The sequence below is a fragment of the Ananas comosus genome, linkage group 1 (genome assembly GCF_001540865.1).
Source record: "Ananas comosus cultivar F153 linkage group 1, ASM154086v1, whole genome shotgun sequence".
Lineage (NCBI taxonomy): Eukaryota > Viridiplantae > Streptophyta > Magnoliopsida > Poales > Bromeliaceae > Ananas > Ananas comosus.
This window is the reverse complement of record NC_033621.1, coordinates 11,116,671-11,125,230: the sequence shown is the minus strand read 5'-3', so window position 1 is coordinate 11,125,230 and position 8,560 is coordinate 11,116,671. Positions and strand designations below refer to the sequence as shown.

Sequence of the window (8,560 nt, the reverse complement as noted above, 5' to 3'; positions counted from 1 at the left end):
AATGAGTTACTACAGGTAATTGAATTAACAGTGATTACTTATTGCATGTAATTGAATTAACAACAGTTACAACTACCGCAAATTTCCAAAACAATTGCTGCGAAAAGTCAATTTTGTTTGTAGGTAAAATGGAGCCCGAGTGCAAATTACACTTTTGTCCTCACATTATGATTGATTAAAACCGACCGTCCCTAGCGCAAGTGGCAAAGGGCCGGTTAGGAGGTTGGTACCCAAGGTCCCAAGTTCGAATCCTAGTTGATTCACATTTGTAGCTAGGTTTATTTCTAAATGAAATAAACGAAGCGGGCAGCATGCTATCTATCTCTAAGAAAAAAATTATGATTGATTAAAAAAAATGGATAAAAAACAAAGTTGATTTTAAAAAATAAAAAGGTAAATTACACTTTTGGTGATCACATTATGACAGTATGATCTATTAACCTATATAAATTTCTTAATATTTTTTACTACGTGACAAGTTCTCCTTCACCCTTTACTTCCATATGATTCTTCTCCTTCCTACCACCAAACTTTCAATTAAATGCATATATTCATGCATCTAAATGGCTCTACTATCAAACTTCCGATTAATGAATTTAAATGGTCTCACCGGCACCTACAATCCTTATTTCTTTATTTTTAATTAATTCATTATGATCCTCCCTTTTTCCTCCACTAGACTTTCAATTAATGTATCCAAACGGATTCGTTGCTATTTACAATCCCCACCTCTTCATCTCTGATTAATTCATCAATTTTCACTTCCTCATATTTTTCTTGTACACCGTCGCCTCCCTCCGTCTCTCCCTCCCTCTCTATCACTAATGTTTCCCCCTTTCGTCGTGGCTAAAGGGATCAGCGTCGCTATCACTATCACCCTCGCTAAAGAAGGCGTTGTTAGGCCCATCCCCGTCGCCAATACTGAGGAACCTTTAGTGGGTGTGGCAAGTAAGGTAAACAAGAAAATATTTGATACTTTCTTATTATTAATTACACCTATAGTTTCTACCCGCTGTAAAGCAGCGTGGGTCCTTTCACTAGTCATTAATAATATAATAATGACTAAAATGTCACGTTACTATACATCAATAATACATCATAGTTCAATTAATTTAATTAAATTGTAGTATCTTATTGCGAATATCTACAAAGATTAAGCTAAAATTTTTATGCGAATTAAAGTTTGCGTACTAGAGCATCACACATCCCATAGTTTAAGAAACAAAAATATAAATGCGAATCGCAGCATCACGCGTCTCATAGTTTAAGAAACAAAAATATAAATGTGGTTCTCAGTTCTCAAGCTTTATAAATTATTACAGTTAAATCTCACAACCTAATTTAATTAACTAAATATTAACCTATCGTTGATATAAAAGTAATGTGAAATTTTAAATATTGTCACATACGCCATCAATTACAATACTGTTACATTACTTTCACATTCGCGACGTACAAATTTAGTCAAACAAATTAGATTGTTTGTGAGACTTAATATATAGTACCAATTCAAAAAGGATAAGTTAAGAGCTATAATATACTAAAATTTAAGGACCAAAATGTCATCCCCCTTATAGTTTTAAAATATATATATAATTTATTGGAGATTTTACTTATTTANAAAAGTAATGTGAAATTTTAAATATTGTCACATACGCCATCAATTACAATACTGTTACATTACTTTCACATTCGCGACGTACAAATTTAGTCAAAATGTCATCCCCCTTATAGTTTTAAAATATATATATAATTTATTGAATAGATCCCTGTTTTACCTCCGACTATTATTCAATATTTCTTTAATTTATTTATCCTTCTAAACCCTAATTTTCATTACTAAATCCTAGAGATTTGGAAATATTTTGAAGAAAATTTTGAAAATAAATAAGGACAGTTTGGTAAAACAGGGATCTATTAGATATTTTTGAGGTTTTGGAAGGTAATTAGATATTGTTAGATTTGACAAAAGGATGAGTTGAGCTACCCGTGGGTAAAATTCACTTTTAAATTTTTGAATAATCAATATCTTTATCCATACCCTCCATGCAGGCAGGTCGATACGTGGGTTACCTGCGAATTTTCTTTTTTTTTTTACTCCTATACTTTTCAAATACAAAACACATATATAAAATTTTTTAAAACATAACATAATTCCTTATTTGAAATATCATAAAATATAATAAACAATATAAAATCTTAAATATACATAAATTACATAATATAAAAGTATTTTACCATCCCAAATTTTCATAATACAAAATTAATAAAATTTTTATCATTATAGAGACAATATTAAAAAAATTACATATTTTTTAGTTTAAAAAATATATATATGGGTACCCGTGAGTACCCGCAGGTTGCGCAAAATACTCACCACTTTGTTATCCATAATTTTTTGAGTAAAAAAATTAGTATTTATATCCGCAAATTTATGGATAATTTGTGGGTACCGATAGAGATTGTCGGGTCTAGATATTATCCCTAATTTAATAAAAAAAATAATTGAAACGAAAAAAGGGGGGGTTTTTTGTCAGAACCGGTTCGAAATTTCTCCTCGGACCGGAGACTCGTCCGGTTTTTTTTTCTTTTTTTTTGGGCGGGGTGAACCGACAAACCCCGCGCGGTTCGCGCCGACCGGAGAAGACTACGGCGAGATCTCCCTGCATCTGTGGGTCCCACATGTCAGACGACAGGCCACGTGGTCGAAACGTTTTTGCTTTTTTTTTTTTTTTTTTTTTTTTTTTTTTTTTTTTTGCTTTGGGGAATTTATTGCATGGATCGGGTTCACAGATCTTACTGATCACACTTAGGGCCCGTTTGATCTAGATTCTGAAAAAGTGATTTCTATATAATTGATTTTGATTTGGAAAAATAAATTTCTGGTAAAAGCTATTGAGCGTTTGGCTGAGTCGGATAGAAAAGTGATTTTATATTAGGATTAATTTCATATAGCTTCCAGTAAATATATCAAATCACAAATATATCGCTACAAAGTTTAATTTTTCAATATTTATCCCTGCAAAAGTTCAATGGCATTCATATTTATCTCTCTGATTTGTTACTGTTAAATCACTATTTATTATTTAACAGAAGATAAGTGAAAAAATATTTTTGTCATCATAAATATGTCTCTTCAAAAACCCCACCTACTAGAATTGTGTAGGAATGTCCTACCAAACCAACGGTCATCTTCTTCCTTTTTAATTGAAATGTCATTTTTGTCATAATAATCCTGGGTAAAAAAAAATTAATTTATCTTATTCACTAACCAGAGTTAAGTATTTTATCTATGATTAACTATAATTTTTCAACGAATTCTAACCGCAAAAGTATATTTAAAAATATTATGACTTTTGCAAAAATAAATATAAAAAGTTAAACTTTGTCAGCATATATCCGATATTCGATATATTTACATGAAGCTGTATAAAATTATTCATAAATATTATTATTATTATACCCTAAACATTAACTACTAAATCTCAAACATTAATATTAAATCCTAAGCACCATCATTTTATTTTACTATAAATTCTAAATTCTAACCCATTCATAGGTGTCGGCCAACATATTAATAATATACATAGTTGGATACCACAAAGTGACAAACTCAAAGCATTTCTCATTTACAATACATACTTCTTCCTCTACTAATTAAGTTATAAATAATTATAAATTATTATTAATTAATACAATTATTTTTAATAATTAACTCATTAATTATTTGATTTATTAAATTAATAAATATTTAAATAATAATTATTTTATTATTTATAATTAATTAGCTAATTAAATAATTAATCATTTCATTTGCTTATTCAATCATTAACTAATATTTACATTATTTAAATAATTAAATATTTGTTTGCTTAATGTATTAATGAAAAATATTTGATTAAATAATTAATTAATATTAATATTGACTTATTTTTATAGTTACTCACCATTAACGTCATTCTTCATCATCTCATATATTATTCCTAATTAATTAATTTGTTAAGTTATTAAATATTATTTTATTAATATTTAGATGCTTATTACACAGATATATTATTTTTATTTTCAACCATAATTATTCTTATTCCTACTATTCCAACCTAATTAACCAAATATTATTTTTTTTATTCTTCAGAATAAATTGATCCTCGTGCAAATATAAAATTAATTTAGTTCCTATTTATCCAAAAAGTTATATATATTTCAGAAATAAAAAAAAGCTTGTTTAGGAACTAATATAAAGCACAATTTTAAAAAATTGAGCTTTATATTTTTACGGTCTATGTATACTATTTAGTTATGTCAACGGCCGAATATGGGGCGAATTTCAAAAACCCGAATCCGATTATCAAACATGAAACTCAAACTCAAACCTAAATCCGAATCCAACGAATTTTAAAAACCTAACCAAATATCTAAAATCCGAACTCATAAGCAATCATTTTTCTTTATCCTGTTTCAAAACATATTACACTAAATCTAAAATTTTGAAGTATAAATTTAAATATAATATCAAATATTTATATACACTACAACAGAATTAAGTTATAAGGATATATGTTTTGAACACTTTTATATAAGTGTTCCATTTATGCCAAATTTTTTTTAAAAATATATTAATGCCTAAATATAAAACACAATCCAATCAAAAATAAAATGTTACTTTACTCAATCCATCCAACCCAGCTCATTCGGCCCGATTACAAAAAAAAAAAAAAAAAAAAAAAAAAAAAAAAAATCGATTATCATCTCCCCTTCTCCTTTCACTCAATCTATTGAAATTCTAGACGAAGAGCCCTTTCCTCTCCTCCTCCTTTGCTACCGCAGTCAACGAGATAGAGTTCCGGCAGTTGCTAAATGTTTAAATAAGTGTTGATAAATTAGCAGCACTCTTTTTAGATTATACCAATACTATTTAACTGTCACTATATACCTAGCGACCCCACATATAGCAACACTTTTCAAAAGTGTCAGTAATTTAGTCAGTAGCACTTTTTTAACTCTTACCGACATTTAAAAATATCGTTATATACCGTTTTTGTTATAGTGATATTATATAATGTAAAATCAATTCTGCTTAGGTTCGAGTTCGGATACGGGTCGAACACAGACAAATTCATATCCGAATCCAAATCCTTCAAATTCTCGTTCTTTCGATCTGTATTCGAAATTATATATATTTATTATAGGAACTCGCTCTATTTAAATACAGGTTAATAAAATTTCAGATATTCATAACAATTTACATCCCTACATACCATGCACTTTCAGAGAAAGTTTATTGTATCGCACTTGCACCACATCAACAATACGAAGTCAAACCGACTGTCCCTAGAGCAAGTGGCAAAGGGCTTGGTGGTTGGTACCCGCGACCCAAGTTCGAATCCTAGTTGATTTACATTTCCAGCTAAACTTATTTCTAAATGAAATAAACGAAGCGGGTAGCATGCTACCTATCTCTCAATAAANAAAAAAAAAAAAAAAAAAAAACAATACTAAGTCAATCACATATCTCCTTTTAGAAAAAAAAAAAATTATACATGTCCCTGCAAATATAATAAATGACAAATATATTCCTATAAAGTTCAACTTTTATATGTTGTCTTTACAAAAGTTCTAATATTACCAAATATGTCCCTCTTATTTATTATCGTTAGAAAACTGTTTATATTTTTCAATTTTGCCATCACAAATATGTCCCTCCGAAAATTATAACAGTACGATATAAGAAGAATAAAAAGATAAAAAAAAAACTAGCCATGATTAATTAAAATTTTCTAATTGATACTACCGACAGGGATATATTTGAAAATATCATGACTTTTATAATAATAATATATTAAAATTGAACTTTATAAAATTATATATTTGTTATTCACTATATTTTCGCAGACATGCATTCATCTATATCTGTATCTATATACATACACATATGAATCCTCAGTTTCTATATATGTGGCTGCGGGCGCGGGCGCAAAAGGCGCGGGGGCTCGCGCTGGGTCCAGTGCAGGGGGCCCAGCCTAGGGAGAGGAGAGCAGCGTTCTTTTTTTTTCTTTTTTTTCCTCTCTTCCTTTTTTTTTCACTCTCTTCATTTCCTTTCTTTTTGCCTTCTCAATTCATGTCCTCTCTCTCAATTTAAACCATAGAGTACTAAAGTGAAAAAATACGAAACCATAAAGCACTAACTTGATATCCTTTAAACTACTAAAATAAAAAAAAAGTACGAAATTACAGAAATTTTTTTCTTTTTTTGAAGTTTTCCCAAGGATTTTCTTGGCGCCCGGGCAATAATTGCACGGACAGGAATTTGCGGGAGAGAAAAGGGTGCAAATTGGTTGGTGGGACCCGCGCTCGTGCATGGGGAAGCGGCGAGCGACGCGACCCGCTTGACTGTTCGACCCGACCCGTCGCGTCACCCTAAGCCCGATGCCCACGTGGCGTGTGGGCCCCACTGCTGTTGGAAATGTTCTCGTAATTTATAAAGAATAATGTTTTTTAAGTAAAATTAGTGGCTGTAGTTTAGTGGTAAGAATTCTACGTTGTGGCCGTAGAGACCTGGGCTCGAATCCCAGCAGCCACATTATCTTTTTGCATTAAATTTTTGAATTTAAACTTTGGAAAAAAAAGTTAAATTTTGAAAAAAGTGTTTTGTCGTACAAATTTTTATTACATTTTGAAAAAAAAATAAATTTTGAAAAAAAATTCGTAAATTCAAAATTTTATTCGAAGTTGATTTTAAAAATCTGAATGAGGACGTACGCATCTCACAATCCATTTGATGGGTTTTGAAAATTTATATTCACAAAAGTAAAAGTCTAAAACTTGAACTCGAATTCAAAACAATCATTTTTTTAATCATATTTTAAGATATATTATATTAAGGGTTGATTTTAGGCTAAATTATATAGAAAACTCTCCAGTAATAACCCGCTTTTTCACTTTTCCTCTCTGATATTTAAAAACCTACATTTTGCCCCCTTATAAAATAAAAAATGTGCACTTCATCCCTTACCGTTAGGGTTCCGTTATAAAATATTATTTTATGCCGAAAATATCCCTCCGCCCTCTTCCTTGTTGCTTCGCCTCCCTCGGCTCGCCGTCTCGCCGCCTCGCTGTCCTCCACTGCCTCACCCTCGCCCACATCCTCTTCGCCCTCCTCCGCCGCCTCGCTTTCGCTCTCGTTGCCCTTGCTTACCTCTCCATCAACACCCACCTCGATTTCCTTCCTACTATCGTCGAAATCGAGGGACGGCAAGAGTGCAGAAGAAGAAAGGGAGTAGGTGGAGAAGGAAATGGAAAGAAATCGCGGCCGATTGAGGTGAGAATCGCGGCCGATCGAAGGGGCGGCTGAGGAAGATAAGGAAGAAGATGAAAATAGCGATAGGCAAAATGATCATTTTACACACCGTAACCCCCCTGTGAACATTTTTTATTTTACAATGGGGCAAAGTGTAGATTTTTAAATGTCGGAGGAAAGTGAAAAAGCGGTTAATTACAGGAGGATTTTTTTGTAATTTAGCCTTGATTTTATACGATTGTTTGCAAATTAAGATGTTGATCCTAGATAAATTCTTATAAAGTTTAAGTAATTATACGTTAAAATTTATTTTTTAAAAAACTTATAGTTAGTTAATAATTCTTCATTGTGGCCGTGGAGACCTGGGTTCGAATCCCAGCAGCCACATTTTTTACAAATTTTTAAATTTTGGAAAAAAGTTTAATTTCTTTTAAAAAAATAATTCCTAAATTCAAACATCATTTGAGGTTGATTTTAAAAAAATCTGAACTTGAATTTGACAACCGAAGTCGAAACTAGAGCACGAATCCTACGATCGGATCTGAACTTGATGGGTTTTGAAATTTTATATTGAAAACGGAACTAAAACTAAAAGTTTGAATGAGTTTGAAATAATCATTTTTTTTTCTCATATTTTAAAATATATTATATTAAGGGTTGATTTTATATGGCTGTCTATAAAGATGTTGAATTGTAAATAAATTCCTATAGAATTTATAAGTGATTAAATTTGTTTCTCCAAAAAACTTATAGTTAGTTATAAATTTATTTTTTTTTTGAAAGTAAGCTAGCTTGCAACTCGTTTCATTTATTTTTTTAGAGATAAATTTAGTTGGAAATGTAAATTAATTAGGATTTGAACTTGAAATCTCGAGTACAAACCACCAAGTTCTTTGCCACTTGTACTAGAGACAGTCGGCAATTATAAATATATTTCTCTAAATGTCCTCGTACGTTCATATTTGTTCCTATCATCTGATCCACTTTTAGCTTTTCATCACTGAGTGCATAAAGTTATCATTTTGCTCTTACAAATTTGAAAGATTTTTGAATAAGTTATTTTAGGCTAATAACTAATAAGTTATTAGCCTAACAACTTAGGTATCGTTAATTTGGTTCAGGAATAAGTTATTTTAGGCTATTTCTTAAATAGATAGAATTCTTGGGATAAGTAGGAACAAAATTAATTTTGTGTTTGGATGAATACTGAGTTTTTCTCGAAAAAAAATAAAATAGTATTTGGATGGCTAGATTGGAATAGTA

At 30.5% G+C, this 8,560-nt stretch overlaps 1 non-coding gene across 1 annotated transcript; it reads left to right on the top strand.

Annotated features, from left to right (window-relative positions):
* On the top strand, positions 6,509 to 6,580 carry TRNAH-GUG. The gene has a single exon. It is a non-coding gene; the product is annotated as a tRNA-His (tRNA).